A 13268-nucleotide genomic window follows, 5' to 3' on the forward strand; every position below is an offset into this window, starting at 1 on the left:
CGAAGTATTTTACCCTTTATTCACCATCCTATCATATACTAAAGTAGAAATATTTAGTGTTTAGTAAATCAGTAGCAAGTAGTAGACGAAAATAATATTTTTCAACTTATGACAATAAAACTGGCGACTTTTATCTTTCGGTTTTGAAACATCTTCATTATTATGTTTTTGTTAAACTATGTAAAATAAATGTACCTTTTTAAAACTTATACCAGCTTTTTTTACAATTTTGTACTTTCTTTTGTACTGATAGACTCTGTTTACGCGATTTTCATTTGCGTGAAAAGAATTCACGTGGAATGGATGCTTCGAGTAAATGAAGGAACAGGTATAGTCAAGTTAAGTTTAAACACATTGCTTCTTTTTTTTTACATGCTGTAAGAGGTTAATTTTTTATGAATTTTCAGTTTTCAGTTGCTTGTGCTCCTGCCGAGAACGGTGTCGCAGTTAACACATTGCGTACTAGTAACGAGAAATCTCGTTTTTATAATAAAGACTCTTAACTATGCCACTTTACTAATTACCACAGCATTTAAAGAAAACATTAAATTTGATTCGAATTGATTATCTATTTAAAATATATAACATAACAATATGATATCTGATTTCTTGTATGTATAATGATATAAATTGATCTCACTGAAAATTGCCATACGCATAATTCACTTTTCTGAAAGTTAGTCGGTACGCAATGTGTTAAGAATCTCCCGACGCGTATTAAATTATTTACAAAACACCAAAACCTATTTTCCCGGAAATCACAAACTAAAATTCGCGATACTGAACAATGAACAAATACCTGCTAGTACAGGCAGATCTCTTTCAATTCATACATTATACAAAAAGGTGTTTCAAACTGCATACAATAGCTATTTAATAACTGCTGTAGTTCGACGATACTGCGTTTCTGAGGAAAACAATGAAATATCCATTTATAACATTGTAACGTATAATACACCCTTCTAAAAAATCTGAGAAAATTATAGGTTAGTAACTATAACAAATTACAGTATTTGTGAAAATATAAATATGATAATTTGCATAATTCGGCTAGTAATGTAAGCACATATCGGCTCTTTATTTTTCTGAGAATAATACACCCTTCCAAAAAATCTGAGAAAATTATAAATTAATAACTATAACAAATTACAATATTTGTAAAAATATGAATACGATAGTACGCATAATTCGGCAGATAATTTAGAAAAATATTGGTTTTTATTTTTTTTAACTGCGTTCCTCCAATCCGAAAAATATGATGTGATAGAGTATTGATAGTCATAATAAGACAGTAATTCCATAGAAGTATAAAAGTGATGATTTGATAATTTAAATAAAAAATCAGCATTTATAATTTCCTCGAATTTTTTGAAAATCGATTTCGCAGTTTAAGATTCTGAAAAAATTCCTAGAAATGTATATCCACTCCTAAAATAACTATGATTTTTTTCATAATTTTTTATCAAACAGAACGTAAAATATCAAGCATAAATTGCGTATAGCATTTCACCCTGTAACTACCCTAATAGTAGAGATGGAGTCTTAAAACTTGGTACAAAGGGGCTTCTTCGAGAGATCCATGGAATGATATGTGCAAAGGTCGATTTGGTTTGGGGGCACTTTTACCGCTCCTTATTCGGCTATGCCCCTTGGAAAGTTAGGATAAGCTATGTCTCCTCGTATTATGGTAACATTCTTCAGGCAGATCCTGTAATCTGTCTAAATGTTAAAGTGCCTACGGAATATCTTGGTGTTAGAAAAGTGTATACGAATCGATATATACAGGGTGTCCCGCGATTCATGGTCACTCCGATTAGGATGTCATTCTACATGTAAAAATGACTCGAAAAAAAGAGAATATAATTTTTTCCTGCAAGTCTTCGTTTTCGAGAAGATCGAAGTCGAACATTTACTCGGTACATGTCGACTTTGTGCATCTCACTATACACTCTTGTTTTGATTCTTATTTGTATTTAAAGACATAGTAATGACAAAGTGAGAATACCGCTCTTGATACAAACGCGAAGCGGCACTTAAATTACCCTCGCACGCTCCAAGTGCGAGAATCATATCCGTATACTCACTATTCGAATAAGCTGCCATATTGAGAAACTATTAGATACTGAATAATTATACCGCTAATAGAATAGCACGAACGATAAACTATCAACCGAGGTTATTACTATATCTTTAAATACAAATAAGAATCAAAAGAAGAGTGTATAGTAAGATGCACAAAATCGACATGTATCGAGTAAATTTTCGACCTCGATTTTCTCGAAAACGAAGACTCGCAAGAAAAAGTTTTATTCTATTTTTTCGACTCATTTTTACATGTAGAATAACCTCTTAATTGATTGATCATGAGTCGCAGGATACCCTGTATACATGGGGAGTGAAGTAGGCGAGTACGATGCATGCGACGGCCTAAAGATAAACAATCAAAAGGGCGACGAGGATTAGGAGGAGTAGGGCAGTATGCGAGGGAGAGTCAGTCTGCGTCCAGCTTCGAAAGAACGTACAAGTCTGTAATCGATTATACTTGTTAATATATTGTTAGTATTTTCTATCAATTTCTTATTATTTTATCCTAACATCAGGGTGCCTTATTCCCGGGAGATCCTTTAGGAAGACTCGGACGAGTAAGCGAATCCTACGTATATATACATATATCAATGCATTGAATATATTGTATTTTGTGTATTGTTCTGATAACGATTTTGTAATTGAGATACATTCATGTTTTTCTTGTTTTCACTGCTCTGCAGTTTATGTTATTTCCGCTTTGCGTATTTATTAAAAATATTATTATTTATTAAAAACCCAACACTTGGAAATCATGCATTCAAATATCTAAAGTGTACCCAATGTCTAAAATGTCTATGTTAATTGTTTTCTTACGATAAAGTAGTATATAATGTCTTCTGGCGCCCAGACCTGTGTCTGGGTCAAGATGTTGGAAAGAGGCTCGCCTTTCGCCGTCATAAAAGTAGTGGATATACAATAGAAACGGCAAAAATCGTAGTGCACATTTTAAATAGGATTTAACATTCATAAATATTACTCGATTCCTTTGAATTCAAATGAAATATTATTTTTCTGTTATTAATTGTTATTATATTGTAGGGCAAACGTAGGCATAGAATACGCATAGAATTGTATCTTTTTTTCAATAAATTATTATTGACAAAGTTGTTACATCGATCACAGTTGAAAAATAAATTATAGGGCAAGGAGTTAAGGAAATATGCTAGGCCGTTTCTACATCTGTCGAATACCACCAGCCAGAGAAATCTCCACTGTAATTGTTACCCCTCAATCAAAGGCATTTTCCAAATTGATAAAAATCGTCACTTCGTCTCCAACCGTCGAGATAGTCAACCCGGTTCGGCAGTCAACCGGTAATAAACTGTATTATCTGCAAATTATATTTCCAATCATTCGAACGCGCTCCGCCGACATTAATTCGTTGAATGAGCATTGGATCTCGCGATTCATTATTTCAAGATAATCCGAAACATAATGAGATCTAGAAAAAAAAGCCTGATACCTCAAAATCAGTCGAGATATACAAAAGAATGACAAGTAATGGACGAAATAAGAAGAATGAGTGACTGGTTATGGTAAAAGATTTCGGAAACGAATTAAAAAACGAAATGTTACTTAAGCGCTTACCTTACGAAGATTTTAAGCGGAGTTTAACAAACATAAATATTACTCAATTCATTTGAGTTCGAATTAGATACTATCTTTCTTTTGTCAATGATTATACTCTAGAGCAAACGATGATATGGAATATGCCTAGAATTTTTCATTATTTCAATAAATTATTAATGATTCAGTAGTTGTATCGATCGCAGTTGCGAATGAAATCATAGGGCAAGGGGTTAAAAGTGGAAAAGAAAAATGAGTGAAAAAGTCTGGATTAAAAAAACAGTAAAACAAAGGTATCTGTTAAGTACGATAGTTCTTAACATGTTCTTAGCAGATTTAGCGCAAAGATTGAGTGAGGAAGAATGGACTAAAGTACGATCGGAGACAAAGAGGACACTGCACTTAGTGTATGCGGATGATGAAGTGCTAATGGCACTGTGAAAACGTCTTCCGAAGAATCTGTAAGGGAAGGAGTTAAAGATGAACGCGAGGAAGAGAGTAATGAAACCTAAGAAAAAATGTAGAAAAATGGGAAATGCAAAGTGCAAAAGGAAAAATGAGATGAATAATGGAGAGATGTGTTAAAAATGAGGAAATAAAAGTTCAGCGAGAAAAGAAAGGTGTAGACGATGATGTTTCATAGAATAATAGGGGTGACATTACTGTACGTAAATGTCAAAATTCGGGAGAAGAAAGAAATGTGGAAAATGTTAGTGAGAATTATTAGGATAAATCATAAATTTGTGCGTTTTTTCATATTATCATTCTATTGAACTCTGTGATACGTCGTTTTGTAATTCTATGTTGTAAAAAGTATAGAGCGGTAAAGTCTTGCGAAGATATTGTTCTCCAACGACGTTTGGTAAGTTGTCCCTCGAACTGAAAGGTACAAGTACGGCAAGAAGACACGTCCGCTTGCGATGGACGTTGACGCCTCGATTTCGACCGCTTTTGTTATTAACTAATACGCGTAAACAAAGATCGAAAATGAAACAGAATACGACAAAGTAAAATAGAAATAAGAAGTTGACGCCCATATTCATTCCCTACCGTGGTATCTCACTTCGCCGTATTGTATTTCATTTGTGGTCTTCGTTGCTTTTCTTCCAGCACAGTTTGACAAAATCGGAAAATTCATTCGCTTCTTTTTGGGGAATGATTGTAACGTGTCGTAACGTGTACTTTACAATATAACAACAATAAAATTTGTTAATGCAGAAACAACAACATAACAATCTATAATAACAACAAACGGTAATAAGGCATGGAAAGACCGATGACAGTGGTCTGAAATCTCTAAAAAAACTGGTCGCGAGGGACCTGCGCGTTTTCTTTAAATTTTTCTGCACGCTCCAAGGACCAACAAGGAGAATCGTATATTTGGGACGTGCAAGACCTGTGTGAGGACCCACAATCGCGAGGATCATGTCTCTGGTTTGTGTCACTGAGAGTGACCGCGGCGAAGACATTTACCGGAAAAAGTCTCCAGAACCCTAGGGACATTTCCTATAACTTCAGCTCGCTGCATTTTCAAATCGATTGTCCGAAAAATCGTCCATCCGGAGTAATTTATCTCAATTTATTTGCAGTATACCGAGTGAAAATATCGACAAGCCAAAATGTACTTATATATAAATATGTTTCATGCTGAAGATGCACAAGTAAGTACAATATACATATGTAGTATCTAGAATTTTTAGGTTAGAATATTTTTAAGAAGCGTGAATGCGAAAATTAGTGTGAATGAAGGGTAATAAAAGAAGAAAGCCTAGTGGTCGAGGGAAAGTAGTCCTGCACAACGTCATAAGCCTAAAATTTCCAATCGGCTTTAAAGGGGTGTGTTCGAGAGATTGTAGAGAGAGCGAGTGAAAAGAATGAATGTAAGGGAGAGAATGATTTTTTAGTGCAAATGACTGAAAGGAAGTTTGTGCAAAAAGAGTCGTACGTTGGTCTTTCTGGCAATAAGCTGTAGAGTCGTGTGTCGTTTTAGCTGTGCATCGTTAGTATATAGCTTCTTATATTAATAAACATAGTTATTTATTAGTTTTTTATGATTCCCGTATATTATTCCCGATCCACGCATATATTCACTATATATACTATTATTAACGAAGACAGCATAAATACAAAACTTGTTGAGTAGCGAGTTCGACAGAGTTTCGGTACTAAATCTAGAATTCGAATGCTCTTGCTGCTTGTTATATAATTACTAGAATACGGAAGGGAAAGGGCGAGGATGACCAAGCCCTAGAAATGAATCCTGATCGTTGTAACTCAGGGTACGGAGATGGCTCTGCCGAAAATGCCCGAAATCAGTGAATCTGTGGTGTCATATGGTTCGCAACCCGAAAAATTGAGCAAATTACTTGCAGAGGTTAAAGCAGAAGTTTAAAGCTTTCTTTAATTTCTGTCAGTGAAAAGATTACCCAAAGATTACTCTATGACGTGCGCAGGACGGACCAAGTGTGTGTCCCCTGCAATAATGCTCGCTAGCCATGTGTCGCTACGGCAAAAGTTACCCAAAAATTACGCAAGCACCATCGCGCTTAAAAAGCCAGCGACAAGGGAGTTTTCCCTCACTAAAACAAGGCGAGTCGAAAATGAAAACTCCACCCTCGTGTCTTTGGTAACGCCTTTCCCAAAGATACAGTATAAATACACCGAACATGCCGCAGATGCGCCTCTTCAGATATACCCCGTCTTGTATATCAGCGTGATCGAGTATTTATTTCGCTAACTATCTTTCCATGCGCGTTAAAGTGTGTTGACTCCATTGTTATAGACGTTAATAAAAATTTAAAAAACGGACACTAATCATTTTAATAACTTATAGCGTTACCGTCAGTTGCTGACGATCTGGCACTCTCGTCTGAGAGGTCAGATTCGAAGGCGTATATGATTCGTCGAGCTGTTTCCACACACTAATTGGGTCGCATAACAAAGAACACGAACAGCTGTTTCCGGACTCGCAATTAGATTTCTCGAAACCACAAAGAAGGGATTGGCGGACCTACCAAGCGACTGTTTCTGCCCCTGTGACATTATGAGTGCCAAGTTCCCAGCAATACAAATCACGAGGACAACGCAGCGCGTTGCAAATAACGCGGATTGGTCATCCAACATATTTGTCATTTATCATTTTACATATTTAGTTATCTCTTGCACTGAACCCCTCAATGTGTTCCACTTGTAAATAAAAATTCCTATATATTTGTATATTTCTTGTTGACAATATTTGGAATTATTACGATATTTGCGTAAAATGAACGGCGTCGATGACAACAAATTGCAGATCAGTATTATCGCAGTGTTCGCGTAGCTTACAGGAGCTGTTCAGCATTCTCTAGCATTTCAATCGGGGACAAAGTTTTCCGTTGAAGTAGAATATTTAAAGTCGGGTGGCAGCACATTAATGGTCCGCTTGAAAGTAATTTTGAGACTCCCCCTTGCAATATGCACGAGGGGCATTCTCGTTTGCTTGCTTTGTGGATGTCGTAGTCGAGTTGTAACCTACAGTTGTCGCTTTCATGAATAAAGAAGATAGATTAATTTTCCACGATAACGTATTTTCAAAGTAATAAGGATCATCGACTTGAAACCAGTATCCGATGTCTGATCGACAAGTGTTTGAAATTTCTTTGTATGCTTCATTTCTTCTTGAAATATATCAATTTCATTGGTACTTACATGTTAAACCGAATATTATCTGTTACTACTGCTAACAGTTACAGTAATTCACACGTTAAAATCGACTACATCATAACTATTGGTTTTAAAGTGGCGCATAAAGCACCAAATCCAATCGTTTCGATTAAATTTGAGAACAGAAATGTTGTTTAGAGGCTTCTGTATCAGTATAAGGTGGAAATGATGGTAAGATACTTATGGATAATGCGTTTAAATATGTCGATGCAAAACTTTAGAAGCGTGTTGTACTCGTCAAAACAAGTAAAAACCCTTTTAGTTCCGATCGAAGTAATTGCATCTAAGTGAAGAATACAAGACCAATTTGATGTAATTTAATAAAGTTTGAGGATAAAACCATAAAAAAGGGAAGAATGATATTTACAGGATTCAAAAGAAAACATACTATGAAATAAAGGGAGAACAAATAAATGCTAATTGTATTTCAATATTTGTTGAAAATCGTACTAATACTTGTTCCAAATCATTAAGAAAAATGGAAATATCAGTTTTCATTTCGAAACAGTGTTTGCAAATAAAAAGAATCATCGTTAAGTTATAGTTTGATGTAGAACACATAAATATATAAGTACGTGGCACCTGGTATTTATTCGGTCGGTCACACCTAACCAAGTCAACGTATCCTCAAGTACTCACCCCAGGAGGATCTTCTACGTGAGCATCTATATAAGTAGTACTTACCTTATATTGTCCGACACACAATAGTGACCAAATTATTCCTGATCCAATCCGTATATCTAGTTATCTACATTTACTAAAATCGGGATCTGTTAAGTGTATGTGTTTCAGTATCACTAAACTGTTTGTTTCTACATAAATGTTAGTCTTCTAAACCAAGCCTGAGAAACGATTCCATATTAATAATATATTTCAAAGTCACTGAAATTAGTGGAGTTTACCTCTTTCTAAATAATTAGCAAAATATCGAAGATTTTTTAAATGAGTATCTTAAAAATTATAAAAGACCGTTATATAGTTTATTAACCCATTGTCCTACAATATCGTTTCAGACTCGTGACGAAAATTTTAAACTGAATTTGACGAATCTAAATGCTATTTATGTTTTTTTAGATACTAATTAAATACTACCTTTTATTATCAATTGTTCACCTTTGTAATAACGTAGACATAGAATGTGCATACAAATTTGTCTTTTCCTAATAAATTATTAATGATAAAATAATTGTGTTTATAGGTAAGAAATAAATTATAGAACCAGGGGTTAAGAAAAGTTGCTCAGAATCATGTTCTTGATAACATGTATAAAAATCAAGGTTATCAACATGGTATCCGTTAAAGTAAATAATTACCGTCGCACCTTCATTTTCTAGAAACTAACCGTTTAAAATTGGTAGTTCAACTACAGATACAGAGTTAGACACAGAAATTAAACCTCAATCAGCTGAATATTCGACCACATGTAAATACGCGTGCACAGAGTCGGAAAACAAAGAACCCTACTCTGAACTCGGACCTCTCATTATGCGCTCTGTTACGATTTTGCCACAGCTTTCAACAAGTTTCTCCCTTCTTTCTATAGGGTATGGTATCGATAAATAAAATACAAAATGTCGTATAAATAATTGAAAAAATTTAGTAACAAAAAAGAAAACGATTTGTAGGTGTCCTTTTTTATTTTTCGTAAACCATAACTATCATGCTTTACTTTTATACTGTTCTTTTATTGATAATGTTATTATTTATTAAGTTATAGTATAAAATGTTTGTCAATTTAAAACCTACTATTGCACAACTGACATTTCATGTAATATAAAATTAAGTAAGTAAGAAATTCTTTTCTAACTAATAGATATTTATTAAATAAATCCTTTTTCACACATACGACTTATTCTTTAGCTACTTTATATAATTTCATTTGATTCTTTTTACCTCTTGTGTAACGCATTTTATTACATTTAACGGTTTAACGTCATGATTAGTTTGTATTTTTTAGTGTAGCAGTCTTCGAAATAGATTTTAAATGAAGGGACGATAAATCTCTATACGGCGTAATAAATTCCAATAAGTAACTTATTGACTCAATGGTGCCTCCATAGTTTTTTCAATATACAAGGTGGTCTAGGCAACTTGTTCACCCTTAATAACTTCTAAATTATACATTGTATGAAAAAACTTTTTATAGAAAAGTTGTAGATGTACGAATACGAAAAATCACATGACATACTTTTTTTACTTTTGAACACAGATAAGTACAAAATCATTATACAAGTCGTAAAAATGCTTGAAATCGAATAGCAACGCTTCCAATATTTTCTAATGCCTGTCATTAACTGAACTGTGTGATACAATGCTTAGTCAACTGATAAACAAATAATGATTTTCAATTCGGGACTTCTTAACCGCCGTACTTTTAGCCCCACTCTACCCTAATACTGTACACTAATCTTATTGACCTTTAATATATATTATTCGTCACCGTTTTCTATCCAAAAATAATAATTCACTACTGCAATTTATTTATCGTTAGAAAAAAGGCTTAATACATTTTAATTATATTCATTTTTATTTATACGCTAGTTCCAATAACACAAATAACCAACCAGCGATTATTCCAGTTTTTAAAGTCACGATGATTCAAAACGTATAAAATTCTGTTGCTAACAACATTTCGGTAGCGTCTTTAAATGTCAAAATATAATGAAATATTATCACAATTGAAATAATACAAAATAATTATATCATAATATAACAAAATAAGCTAAAACAATAATAAAACAGAAGATAGAAAATAGTTAAAAAATATTCGAATTGCTGTTTTTTCATTTTTTTCAATAAGTTTTTAATACATGTATACATTTATAAAAATGTCTAATGCGTTTCAATACGTTTCAAAGAATTCTTTTTTAATTATTTACACCTCAATACGTAAGAAATAACAATGGTACAAGTAAATATCGGCCTAAACATTATTAGTAGTCAAAATTTCATTTTCTAAAACTTGAAAGAAGAAGGTCCAAGCTGTGATCATGATTTCTTTATGCACTGCTGTACAGTAATAGAGCACGACATGCTTCCGGGTTTGGGAGTAAGCTTTTAATAGTTCACGAGATATTTATCCTCAGAGTTACGGTCTTCTTTACCTTCAAAATTAAGAGTGGCGTGACCTATAAAACAGCAGGCTGCTAATACATTATTTATAAGTTTCTTTATTATTATTTATAAGCTCCTTGCTATTTGTAGCTTGGAAACCTATCGGAAAAATTTGGTAAATATAGTGGCTTATCCATTTTTTATGTAACATAAAATATTTTATTATTCACGTATGCTACTCAAAATATTTACTGTGCCATGTACATATTGAATGTAATATCTCTAATACTCTTCGCATTTAATCTGTCACTACCTAATTTGTTATAAACCCATCTTCTCATACATAGAATAGCTGGTAAAACAAAGGGTATTTAAATATATCTTACCCAGGGAACTTATCTGTATTATTATATGGGTACTTATAATATTTCAAATAATATTTGGAGGAGGAGAATATTATGCGGAAAAAATAACAAAAAATATAGTGTATCGTAACATGTGATACCCGCTTCAAAACTGGACAGAGGACACAAAGCAACGAAGAATGTTCATATGAATATGTATCCCATTTGAAGTTATTTCATAGTAATAGCCATTTTTGTTTTAATAATCTTGTAATTGATTACCTTCGCAGCGTTGAAATACTTTATGCGCGTATACGAGAAGGCTAACAATAGATTTATACACTTGAAGTTTTTAAAAGATTGTGAAACTCTGTGATAAGACAATTGAAAATTTGGGTATAAACTATAAGTGATTGTTTCGAGCACTTTCTACGAAGGCAAAAAGTTGTAGATTATCGAAGCACAAAAATGTGTGCAGTTTTGTAGGTTTTTCTTATTTTAGACTATTTTGCTACAGTTTTTTAAACTTCTGATTATCACTAACCTAGATCTAACCTAAATCCATCGTAGTTTACCATATATAAAACGATGAGGAGAAGAGGATTCGCGTAAAAAATTAGGTTCATTGTCAGCAGTTACCTCCAGGATAGAATGATGGAGGTTAATACAGGGAGAGGTAAAAAGACCTACCAATATTACGCCTTATTATAGATTTCGTTTATGGTTTTTATTAGTTGTGTGTAACCGTATTAACCTGTTAACTGTGGAATTTAGTTTCAAAAATTTCTCGTTTTGCATGCAATAAAATAAAGAAATTAAGTGTGTATTCATCAAACACATCACGAATGCACCTAGGGTATATTTTATTGAAAAATCAAAGCATGTATCGTTTAAAGCTTTAAAATGACGTGTATACTCGTTAAACGCAGTTAGCTGATGAACAAATAGCAAATTAGTATCGAAAATGAGATGAGAAAATATGAAAGCTAACCAATGTGACCGATATTCCTTTCAGGGCTCTCAAAATCGGTTACATCATAACTCTCACTTCTCGTGAACAACGCGAAGTACTTTAACCTCACGTTATGGAACATCACGTACGATGATACTTTTGAACAGGAACAATCTCCAGAATAACGATCATTGGGTACACGGATGATGTTGCCTATATGGTTACAGCTCCGAATATCTCAGCCTTAAAAGCTAAAACAATGGAGGTCATGGAAAGGACCAAGAGATGACTGGAAGGTGTAGGGATCAGCCTTGCTGAGAATAAAATTGCTAATGAGCTTTTCTTCTTCACGAGCAGAACAGTCAACAGTTTTGAGGAGATAATGATTCGGCTCCATTGTTTAGCATCCAATGGAATTATAAAGAATACAATAATTGTGTATTCTTCGTTACGCGATTTAGACAATAATAAAAATGTGTCAAAACCGAATGGACGCCTTTCCTAGCCCCTGTGCATTTTTACCTCGCAGGTAGTCGGCAGAAACGTGAAAGGCACATACTGTATCAACCGAAAAGAGAATACATATTTTTACAATGTACTTTATCTGATACAATTACGTGTAACATCCACAAGAATAAAAAATGTGACGGTTGGTTTGATTGCTTTCACGAAAGAGCCAAAGTCGATGTTCAGATTTGGTAGATCTCGTTTCCTAGTCGGCATAGAATCGTGTCCGCGGAGAATCGGAAACGTTTGGGTCGGGAAGGTGGTTTCAGCTAACTCTTGGGAATCTGAATCCGAAACTATCTTCGGGCTACTAGCAAGACAGTTTGCCTGGAACTGGATTTCTCTCTCCCGAGGGAAGCTATCCATTTCGTTTGCTCTCTGCGCATCGTTTCGCGAGTTCTCTGCTTACTGCGTCCGCGTTTCTCCTATTCCGATTCATTCCGATTTGAATTTCGTAACTCACATGCTCGCACTTCTCCTTTCCGACAGCGAAGTGTTAACATAGCTGGCATGGAAATTAAAACATCGATCTACAATAAATTCAATAGTTTATTTTGGGTTGGTAAGTAATTAATGTCAGTTTTTAAACTTTATCTTTGAGTACACCTATCTCGAAACGGAATAAGATTTTTTAATCAAAATAAAATTCATTGCGATTTACATATTTTTGCCAGCAGACATTTTTTAATTTCAGTAGCGTGAAATTCTGGTGTTCTAAAATTGATAAATCGTTGAACGCATTTTTAGCAGCTGTTTGGTTGGTAAACATCTTCCTTTGCAAGTAGTGGTCGAGATGTTTGAAAAAGTGGTAATCGATTGGCGACAGGTGCAGAGAATACGTTGAATGAGGCAGAGTTTCATAACCCAATTCGTTCAACTTTTGTAACGTTGATTGTGCGACGTGTGGTCGAGTATTGGCGTGGAGAACAATTGGGCCCTTCCGATTGATCAATGTCGGATTTAATCGAAATGTTTTGAACCAACATTGCACCGAGCGTTCATTCAAGGTATCTCGTACAAGTGTATCGTTGATATTACAAGTCGTTTCCCAGTTT

This window comes from Nomia melanderi, chromosome 9, assembly GCF_051020985.1.
Source record: "Nomia melanderi isolate GNS246 chromosome 9, iyNomMela1, whole genome shotgun sequence".
Taxonomy (NCBI): Eukaryota; Metazoa; Arthropoda; class Insecta; order Hymenoptera; family Halictidae; genus Nomia; species Nomia melanderi.